The sequence below is a fragment of the Pongo abelii genome, chromosome 6 (assembly GCF_028885655.2).
Source record: "Pongo abelii isolate AG06213 chromosome 6, NHGRI_mPonAbe1-v2.0_pri, whole genome shotgun sequence".
Taxonomy (NCBI): domain Eukaryota; kingdom Metazoa; phylum Chordata; class Mammalia; order Primates; family Hominidae; genus Pongo; species Pongo abelii.
Genome location: NC_071991.2, coordinates 142,799,520 through 142,812,708, shown reverse-complemented (window position 1 = coordinate 142,812,708; position 13,189 = coordinate 142,799,520).

The following is a 13,189-nucleotide window of genomic DNA, read 5'->3' as shown; positions in this document are numbered from 1 at the left end:
CTAGCCAGGGTCATATTCAATCCACACTCTTAGACTATAGTGATTAATCGTTAATATGCATAAGAATAATCTTTCATTTTTGGAAGGATGTTCATAATCCCCACATATGTGATATGCCTCCCTTTTTTTTAACTTTCTTTTTTTTATACTTTAAGTTCTAGGGTACATGTGCACAACGTGCAGCTTTGTTACATATGTATACATGTGCCATGTTGGTGTGCTGCACCCATTAACTCATCATTTACATTAGTTATATCTCCTAATGCTATCCCTCCCCCTCCCCTTACCCCACGACAGGCCCCAGTATGTGATGTTCCCCACCGTGTGTCCAAGTGTTCTCATTGTTCAATTCCCACCTATGAGTGAGAACATGCAGTGTTTGGTTTTCTGTCTTGCGAAAGTTTGCTCAGAATGATGGTTTTCAGCTTCATCCAAGTCCCTACAAAGGACATGAACTCGTCCTTTTTTATGGCTGCATAGTATTCCATGGTGTATATGTGCCATATTTTCTTAATCCAGTCTATCATTGTTGGACATTTGGGTTGGTTCCAAGTCTTTACTATTGTGAATAGTGTCACAGTAAACATACGTGTGCATGTGTCTTTATAGCAGCATGATTTATAATCCTTTGGGTATATACCCAGTAATGGGATGGCTGGGTTAAATGGTATTTCTAGTTCTAGATCCTTGAGGAATCTCCACACTGTCTTCCACAAGATATGCCTCCCTTTTATAGGAAGTTTCCTGACTCCAGACCTGTATCTACCTATTCCCATATCTAAAGTTTGCTCTTCTATACCTTATTGGAAACTGTTTCAGCAGGTCATATCAGTGGAAATGATTTGTTAGTATTCATGATAAGATTTAAAAGAAAAAACAAAAAACAGCATGCCTTAATAAATCAATTACCAATTACCTTACATGGAAAGCTGCTCATTCATACTTTTGCCCACTGAAGTTACCAAGAATATATGGTGTGAACGTATAGTTACCAGCCTGGGAGATCAGTGGTCTACTAGCTTTGCTGGGTAAGCCTTTGCCTCAGGCCAGAGGATGTGGAATTTGAGGACAATGGAACTTCTCTCATAGCCCTCCAACTCAGTTTTCATGAAGAGTTTCACTATTCTGTTATGCTCACAGCCTTCACTCATTTAGTAATTCATTTGCTCAAAAAATATTTATTGAGAATTTGCTATGTGACAGGTACTGCACTGAGTACAGAGGCTATAACATTGTTCCATACTTATTTAACTGACCTCAAAAATCTTAATATTCAGCCCCATTATTTTAAATATGAAAGGCAAGACCATTCAACAGCTTGATATTTATGCAATATTTTGCATAAATACACTTTTTAATTTATCTGATTTTTCTAGGTGATACAAGGCTCTTGGGACACAGTGGTGAAAAAAAAAATTGTTCCTTCTCTCAGAATATCACAGAATCAAATGCAGGTAGGGCATTAAGGAAGGAATGATTAATCCTATGCAAATTTATAAAGTAAAGAAATATTTACCTGAATTATTTGATTAATAGAGTAAATTTAGCCAGCGAAGAGAAGAAAACAACATACCAGGAAGAATAAACCAGGCACAGGATGGGAAAAATCATTGTGTTGTGCTCAGAAAATTAAAAAAAAAATGCTATGAAAAAGGCATAGGGTGTCAGTTGGGAAACTGGAAATGAAAACTGGAAAGGCAAATTAGGAAAATACTTTTAAAGGTCCAATGTGCCAAGCTGAGGAGTTTGGAATATTAATTCTTACTAATCAGTCAGCAGAAAATTTAGGCATATGTGTGACATAATCAGATTCCATATTGTGAAAAATGACACCTCAGAAAATGCACATGAGGAGAAAGAGGAGCAGAAACAATTAGGGAATTGCTGGAATAACAGAGCTGAAAAATACTCAAGAAGAAGGTTAAAGCAGTGGCAGTGAGGATGGGTGAGGAAAGGCAATTTAAAGGATGTGTTTTATGTAGAATTAAGGGGATTTTCTGACTGTAAAGGTTTTAATAGATGGTAAAAGAGAGAAAAAGGCAAATACTTGGACATTTCAAACTTAAGAGGCAGAATGATGATATTATTTATCAAACAAGGCTACAGAAGAATGAAATTGAATAATTTTGGGCAGGTCATGTGTTAGAAGACTCCAGAACTCAAAGTTGTAAATGTTGGTTAGGCTGCGAAATGGATGAGTATGTAGAGGAAATAGGAGTTGGGTTTGAAGATGTTGCCCCGTAAAATTATGCCACTAGTGGTGACACATATTTTTGAAAAAATATGTTGACTTAGCACAATTTTATAAACTGGCAATCATATGTTGGCCTACATGTTTTTCTTGATCTTAATGGCTTTTGAAAGCCTAACATCTGGAACCATTGTATTACAAATATTTTGAACCAACTAGTCTGTAAGATGAGTGAGAAAATGGGCTCAAAATGAAGAACTACTTTCCCCCAATTCTCGGAGTAGGTTTTTGACATATCCTGATTTGAACCCAGCCCAGCTTCCCAGGTAAGAATTCGTTGCACTGCATCATGTTCCCTACCAAAGGGTCAAAATCCTTATGTTAAGCTAGAAAATTATCCTACCAAAAAATTGTGGCTCAGGATACATGAAACACAAGAAAAAAAAGAAGGAAAATGTTGGCTGATCTTGCAGTGACATATATACCTGTACACATGGATATTTACATTCACACACTCACATGTAATGCTAAAATAATTTTCCATATCATAAAGTCTACTTCTTGGAAATATTGTGAATAGTAAGAAGAATAATGAGATATCACTCTTGAGAAGCAAAAACCAAATAACAAAACAGGATTGTAATGGTATTAAGGAGTGAGGGCAAGTAGTAATACAATAAAATCAAACAGAGCAAAATAAAGAAGAGACCTTGCATGAACAAGTGATAGTTATGTGCTAATAAAAAGGAGTAAGATCAGCTAAACTCTATAATACCTGAACATAAATGCTTGTACTTCAAATTAGTTTAACCATTGTGGAAGACAGTGTGGTGATTCCTCAATGATCTAGACCAAGAAATACCATTTGACCCAGCAATCCCATTACTGGGTATATACCCAAAGGATTATAAATAATTCTACTATAAAGATACATGCACACGTATGTTTATTGAAGTACTTTTCACAATAGCAAAAACTTGGAACCAACCCAAATGTCCACCAATGATAGACTGGATAAAGAAAATGTGGCACATATACACCATGGAATACTATGCAGCCATAAAAAGGATGAGTTCATGTCCTTTGCAGGGACACGGATGAAGCTGGAAACATCATTCTCAGCAAACTAACACAGGAACAGAAAACCAAACACCACATATTCTCAATTGTAAGTGGGAGTTGAACAATGAGAACACATGGACACAGGGAGGGGAACATCACACACTGGGGCCTGTCAGGGATTGGGGCGCTAGGGGAGGGAGAGCATTAGGAGAAATACCTAATGTGAATGACGGGCTGATGGGTCCAGCAAACCACATGGCACGTGTATACCTATGTAACAAACCTGCATGTTCTGCACATGTATCCCAGAACTTAAAGTATAATTGAAAAATAATAATACCAAATACTTACACTTCATACTTTTTATTCCTTGGATGTGTTAAAATAAAACTCAGTGTTGTTTAAAATCTATTCACTTCATTCCAATTATTTCCTATCATCATATATTCTACTAAGACTCCACTTCTTTTCAGGAAGAAAATAAAAGTCTCTATTACAGAGAAAAAGGGTTAAATGATGCAAGAAAGATTATCATAAAGATATATTGAATTTGTCTTAAATAGAATGTCTTGATAAAATACATAATTCTATACAAATTTAGTTACCATTGTCTAATCCAGTCATCTTCAAAGTAAATTGCTGCAATTCAGAGAGTGCACAAGATGATTCCTTGTAAAATGAGAAAAATATATTAGTATTTTTAGTTATATTTATTTTTTCATTCTTATTTGTAAATGCACGTGGCTCAGGATACATGAAATACAAGAAAAAAAGAAGGAAAATGTTGGATGATATTTTAAAAGTTCATGAAACACGAATACAGTTCAGTAATTTAGCCTCAAATATTATATCTAAGCTACAACCATTCAAATAAAGAAAACAGAATGTTGGTCAGTGCTGTGAAGCCCTCTTCATGCCTCAAAACTATTTTTACATTTTGTGTTTATTATAAATGGTGTGGCATTTTTCACTATATCTTGACACTTATTTGTGACAATGAGCCTCAAACTCCTGTGCTCAAGTGATCCTCGCACCCCAGCCTCCTGAGTAACCAGGACTACAGGTACACATCAACATACCTAGCTATTTCTTTTCATTTTTTTGTGGAGACAGGGCCTCACTATGCTGCCCAGGCTAGTACTGAATTCCTGGCCTCAAGAGATCCTCCCAACTCAGCCTCCTGATGTGCTGCAATTACAGGCATGAGCCACTGCACCCAGCTTATTTTTATATTTTATCCTATAATTTTGCTGAAGTTATTTATTATTCTAGTTACTTCTTTATACTACTTACCATAGGATTTCTACATAGACAATCATGTCACCTGCACATAAAGATGGTTTTACTTCTCTTCCAATCTGTATACTTTTTATTAGTTTTACTTGCTGTCTTAGCTTGGGCTGCAGTGCAAAGTACCATTCACTGGGTGGCTTATAAACAACCAACCAACCCGAATGCCCATCAGTGATAGACTGGATTAAGAAAATGTGGCACATATACACCATGAAATACTATGCAGCCATAAAAAAGGATGAGTTCATGTCCTTTGTAGGGACATGGATGAAGCTGGAAACCATCATTCTCAGCAAACTATCACAAGGACAGAAAACCAAACACCACATATTCTCAATCATAGGTGGGAATTGAACAATGAGAACACTTGGACACAGGAAGGGGAACATCACACACCGGGGCTTGTCATGGGGTGGGGGGAGAGGGGAGGGATAGCATTAGGAGATATACCTAATGTAAATGATGAGTTAATGGGTGCAACACACCAACATGGCACATGTATACATATGTAACAAACCTGCACATTGTGCACATCTACCCTAGAACTTAAAGTATAATAATAATAATAAAACAAATAAATAACCAAAATTTACTTCTCACAGTTCTGGTGGCTGGGTGTGTGAGATCAGGGCTCCATCATGGTCTGTCTCTGGCGAGGGTCTTCTTCCAGGTTGCAGACTGCCAACTTCTTGTATTTCATGTGGCAGAAAGAGAGCTAGTGAGCTCTCTGGGGTCTCCTAAGTAAGGGCAATAATCCCATTGATGAGGGCTTCACGCTCATGACCTAACCACCTCCCAAATGTCCCACCTCCTAATATCATCGCATTGAGATTAGGGTTTGGACACATGAATTTGGGCATGGGGGAACATCCAGGGCATTGCACTAGCCCCACTTGCATTGGCTGGAATGTCCAGTACAATGATGAACAGAAGTGGTGAGAGCGGGTATGGTATGCTTGCCTTCTTCCTGATCTTTTGGGGAACGCATTGGGTCTTTTGTTAGGTATGATGTTAGCTATGGTTTTTTTCATAGATGTTCTTATGAGTTTGCAGAAGTTTCCTTCTATTCCTAATCTGCTCAGAATTTCATTAGAAACTAATTTTGAATTTTGTCAAATGTTTTTCTGTATCTGTTAATAAAGTCATATTAATTTTCTTCTTTAGTCTGCTCATATTGTGAATGGCACTGATGGATTTTCAAGTGTTAAAACTGACAAGTTATTTATATTGCAAAGTTTACACATTGTTGGGAATTTTGGCATCCATGTTCATAAGAGACATTGGTCTGAGGTTTTCTTTTCTTGTGAAATCATTTGGCTGGTTTTGGTATCAGATAATACTAGCATCATAAAATGAGTTGGGAAGCTTTTCCTCATCTTGGACTTGTTATTATAGTTTCCATAAATGTTTGTTTGAATTCACCAGCATTCCATGAAGGGGAAGCAGAAAGAATCAGGCCTCCTGAGGCTTGTGCTCTGAAGATCACATAATGTCACTTCCCCCATATTATCTTCTTATAATATTTTAAATGTCTCTGTTTTTTTAATAGAATTTATTAGAGCAGTTTTAGATACACAAGAAAATTGAGTGGAAAGTACATACCCCCTTACCCACACTCACAGCTTTCCCCACATTCAAGATCTTGCATCAGAGTGGCACATTTCTAACAATCAATGAATCTACACTGACACATCATTACCCAAATATTACATTAGGGTTCAATGCTGGCATTGTACATACATTGGGTTTTCACAAAGGTGTGTGCCATTTATCTACTATGGGTGTATCCTACAAAATAGTATCACTGTCCTACAAATCCTCTGTGGCCGTGCTATTCATCTCTCCCTCCAACCCAACCCCTAACAACCCCTGATCTTTTCACTGAATCCATAGTTTTGACTTTTCCAGAATGTTATATATTTGGAATCCTACAATATGTATAGCCTCTTTAGATTGGCTTTTTCACTTAATAATATGCTTTTAAGTTTCTTCCATCTCTTTTTATGGAGATGGAGATTCTTTGTAGTGCTGAATGATATTCCATTGTCTAGATGTACCACAGCTTATTTATCCATTCATCTACTGAAGGATATCTTGGTTATTTTCAGGTCTGGGCAATTATGATTCAAGCTGCTTTAAACATCCATGTGCAAGTTTTTTTTTTTTTAAAATAAGTTTTCAATGGATTTAGGCAAAATTCAAAGCATATGATTTGTGAATGATATGGTGAGGGTATGTTTAGTTTTGCAAGGTACTGCTAGACTGTCTTGCAAAGTGGAGCTACCATTTTGCATATCCACCATCAATGAATAGAGTTCCTGTTCTTTCACACCCTTGTCAGCATTTGGTATTGTCAATGTTTTGGATTTTGGCCATCCTACTAAATGTGAAATGGTATCTCATTGACATTTTAACTTGCAATTCCCTAATGACATATGATTTTGAACACCTTTTCATATGCTAATTTGCTTAGGTAAGTAATTGAAGTTACTAAAGTGGAGAAAGTCTAGAAACTACAAAAATATGGCAATATAACTCTTTGGTTTTACCTAACTTTATAATCACAGATCCTCATACTTTAATACCTGGTTGTATATGATGCAAATTTTTATTTTATTAAGGTCAATCTGGTGTGCACTGAACTGAAAAATATAAACCTTGGTTTCTAACCAAATTGCTTAGCTTTAAAATTTTACTCTTTATTTTAGAACTGAATATACACATTCAGAAATTAGACTAGACATAATGAGTGAGATTCTATAATTATGTAGATATTAATTTGGGGGTATAAGAAGTGACATAATGAAGAAAATTTCATTTTTGAGACAAAAAATTTCACAAATTTTTTTGAATACAAAAGATTATCATATGATGTTAGATCCATCAAAATTACAATGGAGTTTATCTGAATATCTTTCCTCAATATTACTTGTAATTCCTTCAGTGATTCAAGTAGACTAAGAAGAGAGCTCATTTTCTGTGGATACCATTTTGAGAATTAAGCGACAGTCTCAAAGTGAATTATTTCGTAGTATTCCAATCGACCAAACATAGAAACACTGCATGTCTTTTACAAAGAACAGAAGAGAAAACCATTTTAGATAATATCTCTTTGTATCATATATTTTAAGTAATTCAGTGCAAGAAAGTATAAGAATCTGCTTTTGATATGAAAAGATACATTTCCTTATTTTAACTTCACTTTACTCTGCAATGCAGTAAATAAAATGATTGCTACTATAGTGAGATGAGGTATCTAGGGACCGAGTTAAATAAAATTTATTCCAAAACACAGCCTGTAGTTGTCTTAATTTATTTCCATAGGAATTGACATCACCCGAAGGTGCTGATAGCCAAAGGCAGAGGTCATCACTGCTTAGTTCATTTTCCTAATGGCACTTCCTCCTCCTTCTTGCAATGGCAAGTAGATAGTCTGATTTATTTTTGTTTGTTTGCAGTTAACCTACTTATTCAGAGTAAGGTAATTCCAACAGGGGTCATGTTGGTTATTTAAATTAAATTAATGAAAATAACTCAAACCACTTAAATTATTTTGACATTATTTCTTGATTAATCATTTAAAAATACTTTTTAAAAATGATTATGAACATAAGTACCCCAAACTGTATGGCTTTACAAACTCATGATATCGTAGTAGGTGGGCTACATAGACTAATATAAATTCATGAGCCTTAGTTTCAACAAATAATAAAATGTAAAATTCTATGCAAAGCCTTGAGGTGAGTTTCAGACTGCTATAGCCTGATGACAGGTAAAACAGAGGTCAAGATAATTTTATCTAGAAGAATTAATTACTTGAAAATACAAACTCTCAAATATCTTCTAGAGACTAGACAGGGATTCATTTTTGATACGATGTTTGATTTACATGTTGAACACTTGATCTCGCTTCATGATAGTAAAAAATCTACTTAAAATAGTAAACAATATTAAAAATAAATTCTAGTCTGTATTTCCTATATGCCTACACTAACTGACTAGGGGAAATTAATTAAGTAGAAAGATGAATTTGACAGACGGGAACAAAATGCAGTTTTTCAAGTATAAAAGACACCTATTACTTCCCTCTCCCCCCAATATCTCTTGTACTCACGTACACACATACACACACTTTGGTTTTCACTCAGATCAGGGAGAGTGAGTCTCCAACAAGAACATCTTTAGCTCTTCATTGTGAAGTATTCAAAAGGTACTTGGAAGGAGATTTCTGATGCATAGTGCCTTTCCTCCCACAAGCATAGTGGACCAGTAAGGGATTGTCTGCTGTTATAAAGAACAGTCATTCACTCTCTAAGGAACCTTTCCCCCAATCAAATCTGCATCTTGGATCTTAAAATAAGACTGTCCCTGAATGGTACTGTCTGAAAGATAGGCGTGTCAGCTGCCGCAGAGGAATGGGAGTCTAATGTGAGGGCTTGGTTGACACTGATAGTTAATGTGTGTGTGTGTGTGTGTGTGTGTGTGTGTGTGTCTGTGTGTCTGTGTATAGATAGTAAATTCAAGCATACATTTACCAAAGCAAAAGTGCTGCATTGTGGAGAAACAGCAGTATTTTTCACAGTAGTGTGTAAACTATAAATTTGTTAATTTGTTGCCACATCCCCAAAGTGCCTGTTGTTATGGATTCCTACATTAAGATTTTTATCATGTTTCTGTATAGTAGTCAAATGCTCAATACTTCTTTTGGCTTTCTGCATTCCCTCAGAGATAGTAGGTAGACAAAACCTTGATCCCAAACAAGATAGAAAGTTGAAAGCGAAATTTCTGCAAAAACTACGACACAAAACATTCACAAACAAAAACATTCAAATCCCAGTAAAGGTGAGTGCTAGAAACATTTCAATATATAGGACCAGAAATACCTTAAGGAAGTTTCAAAGAATCTTTTATCATCCAAACTACTGAATGGAGGAAAAATGTATCTCTTGAGATCACTACTCAATGAAGAGGTTTGAAGTTTGAATTTGTACTACATGTGTGATACAGGAATACCTAGGCTGAGAAATTATGGTCCAAAAGTTTTCTAGAAGGCCAGTGATACTTCTGGGATACAAAATCAGTCTAAAGAGACTCTTCCTAAAACAGGCTACATGTTATTTTACCAAAAAAAAAAAAAATCCCTTCTGAAAAGTATAAGTAAAAAATGGTAAAACTGATGAGAAAATAAGAAACTGTAAGTGAAACTAAGCAGGCACAAAAATAGTAAAAGTATACTTGAAGTTTAAAATCCAAAGACCATAAAAATACCTTTGGCCAAAATTGTTAAAAATTGAAAGTAAGTTTTAAAGTGACATATGAAAAGAAAAGGGCATTGTGAAAATAGAATGGATATATAATGAAAAAGAAAAAATATATAATACTTATGAACAAAATATAGAGCCATTACAATTTTTTTAAACACTCCAGTGTGGAAGTCAGTGTGGTGATTCCTCAGGGATCTAGAACTAGAAATACCATTTGACCCAACCATCCCATTACTGGGTGTATACCCAAAGGACTATAAATCATGCTGCTATAAAGACACATGCACACATATGTTTATTGCAGCACTATTCACAATAGCAAAGACTTGGAACCAACCCAAATGTCCAACAATGATAGACTGGATTAAGAAAATGTGGCACATATACACCATGGAATACTATGCAGCCATAAAAAATGATGAGTTCATGTCCTTTGTAGGGACATGGATGAAATTGGAAATCATCATTCTCAGTAAACTATTGCAAGGACAAAAAACCAAACACTGCATGTTCTCACTCATAGATGGGAATTGAACAATGAGAACACATGGACACAGGAAGGGGAACATCACACTCTGGGGACTGTTGTGGGGTGGGGGGATGGTGGAGGGATAGCATTAGGAGATATACCTAATGCTAAATGACGAGTTAATGGGTGCAGCACACCAGCATGGCACATGTATATGTATGTAACTAACCTGCACATTGTGCACATGTACCCTAAAATTTAAAGTATAATTAAAAAAAGAAAAACATTTGAAAAGAGACTAACTATGCAACAATATAAGGAAATTATACAGAATGCACTGGGGGAAAACGGTTCCAAAAAAAGAAAGAATGTAAAAATTAAAGGGGAAGAAAAAATAATTTAAGAAAATGTCCCATAAATGTAGGGTATGCACATCTACATAGAAAGGGTAAACAGCTCCAATAAGATTATCATACATTAAAAAGTCTGATATCACCCTGAGTGAGTGAACTATATAAATGAATATAGTTATTTTGGAGGTCAATCTGTAAGTTCTAGGAAGACTGGCAATGTGAGGGTTAAACAAGTTAATTAATGCCAGTTATTGCAACAGTCTTCAAATCCCATAACAAGTCTTACACAAATGTTCCTCATAGGACTACACTCCTGGTAGCTCTCCTACATAGTGTGACAAAGGACACTTGGCATCTGTATCCTGTGGCTCCTCCAACATAGAGTGCTTCTAGTCTAGCTGCACAGATGGAGAATACAGTATGGAGGGTCACACAGGAAGTTCCTGGAGTGAGGCCAGGAGGTGGCATATAAAAGCTCTGCACACATGCAACTGGTCAGAACCAAGCCATGTGCTTCTAATGGGAGACAGTAGAGCAACAGAAAACAAGATTAGTTTTCATCGACACAGCTTCTTGGTGCATTGTTTTCCATGATCTCTGGCTGCACCTACTGTCCATTATTCAAGAAGTGTGTGTGCATGCCCTTTTGTGGTCTTAACAACTAGAAAACTTACCCCCTCTTCATGGAAGTTGGGTAGCTCAAAAGAAGTTTAACTGTTGAAGCTGCAAATGCAATGTTTTCAGTCCAGGGTTTACAGGTTCTTCAAAAATATAGCTTCCTCAAAAACTCCATAATCTTCTGATCTCTTTGCTTATAGTTATTCAGTGTGCCAGTATCTAGTAATCTTTACTCTTTTTTTCCTTCTCTTTCTCTCTCTTTACATTTTGTCTGTCATGAAAAACAATTGGTTGGGAAGCCAAGCTGTTGATTTTATCATTAGCCTAAATAATTTTATTAAACTGATAAAATTAGGGCCTTGTTAGTTAAAAATGTGTCTAAATTCCAACACCTCTTATTAAGAATATGGAGATGGTAGGCTTTTCCAACCTTGCAAAACTCCATAGTTTTAGGGTAACTCTTCAGTTACTTCCCGTAAATCAGCCACTTCATTGCTATGATCATATTTTACTTGTAATAAAATCAATAGTAGCCAGTCCACGTGAACATAAGTTTATTTTTTCCATCTATCTCCCCTACACACACAAGCTAAGTCAGAACATGAGCTGCTGTCCAAGTTTCTAAAGGCAACAATCATACTAAAAGCTTTGCCAATACAGATCCCCATCTTCCCAGGCTTTGTTAACAGTATCCTTGTTACCTAGACTTTCGTTAGGGCAGTCTCTCTTCCTAAAGTACCGATTATGTACTAGTTAGCATAAATAATGCTAGCTGCTATGCCACCCCCAAATCTCAGTGACTTAAATGCCAAAAAAATGTGGATATCTTCGATCAGGCAACTCTCCTGGGAGGTATACTCTCAAGTGGTTGTTGAGTGGCACACGCTTCTTCAATTTGGTGGCCTTGCCATGTTGGTCTTTTGCTTTCCACTGTGGGGATAAGGGAGTAAAAGGACAGAGGCTCCAGAGGCATTTTACAAGTCACTCACATTTCTCTGTCAGAGCTTAGTCACGTGACTTCGATCTAAATATGAGAAAGGCTGAAAATGTAGTCTTTGTGTAGGTCTAGAAAGACAGCATTTGTTTACCTTCTGACCCCCCTATTTTTTTCATAGATATCTAATCTAAGAACTTTTTACTGGTATATAAAGTGAAACATGAATGAGGATTTTTTGCAGTACTGTTTGTAGGGACAAAACTTGAAAACGATATTTTCATTAATAACAGCATTGATTAATAACGTATTTTATTCAGAAAATGAAATGTTATATATTAATTGAAATTAATGCAACTGATATACATGTATCAACTTGCTAAAGTTTAAAATACAGGAGCAAAAATTTTGCAAAAGGACATTTAAGTATATTTGAAAGCACATTAAATTTATATTATGAGTTCTTAATAATTACATACCTATCTATTAAAAGAAATTTAAAACATGTTCTACAGGTTAAATAGTGTCCCCACAAAATCATGTTCATCCAGAATCTCAGAATGTCACCTTACTTAAAAACAGGGTCGTTGCAAGTGTACTTAGTTAAGATGAGGTCATACTGAATTAGGGTGGTTCCTAATCCATGTTGAGTGTCCTTCCTTACAAGAAGATCATGGGAAGACACAGAGATACAGACACATGAGGGTGATGGCCAAGCTATGTCAGAGGCAGCAATTGAGGTGATCTCAATCTCAAGTCCTTGGCATCTGTAAGCCAAGGTAATACCAAGGGATGCTGTTAACCACCAGGAGATTACAGAGAGGCATAGGACAGACACTTCTCAGAGCCTCCAAAAGAAACCAACGCTGTTGACACCTTGATTTTGTATTTCCGCCCTCCTGAGCTGTGGAAGAATACATTTTTGTTGTTTGAATCACCCGGTTTTTGGTAATTTGCCTTGGCAGCCCTAGGAAACTGATACAAATACCTAACAGCATATATACT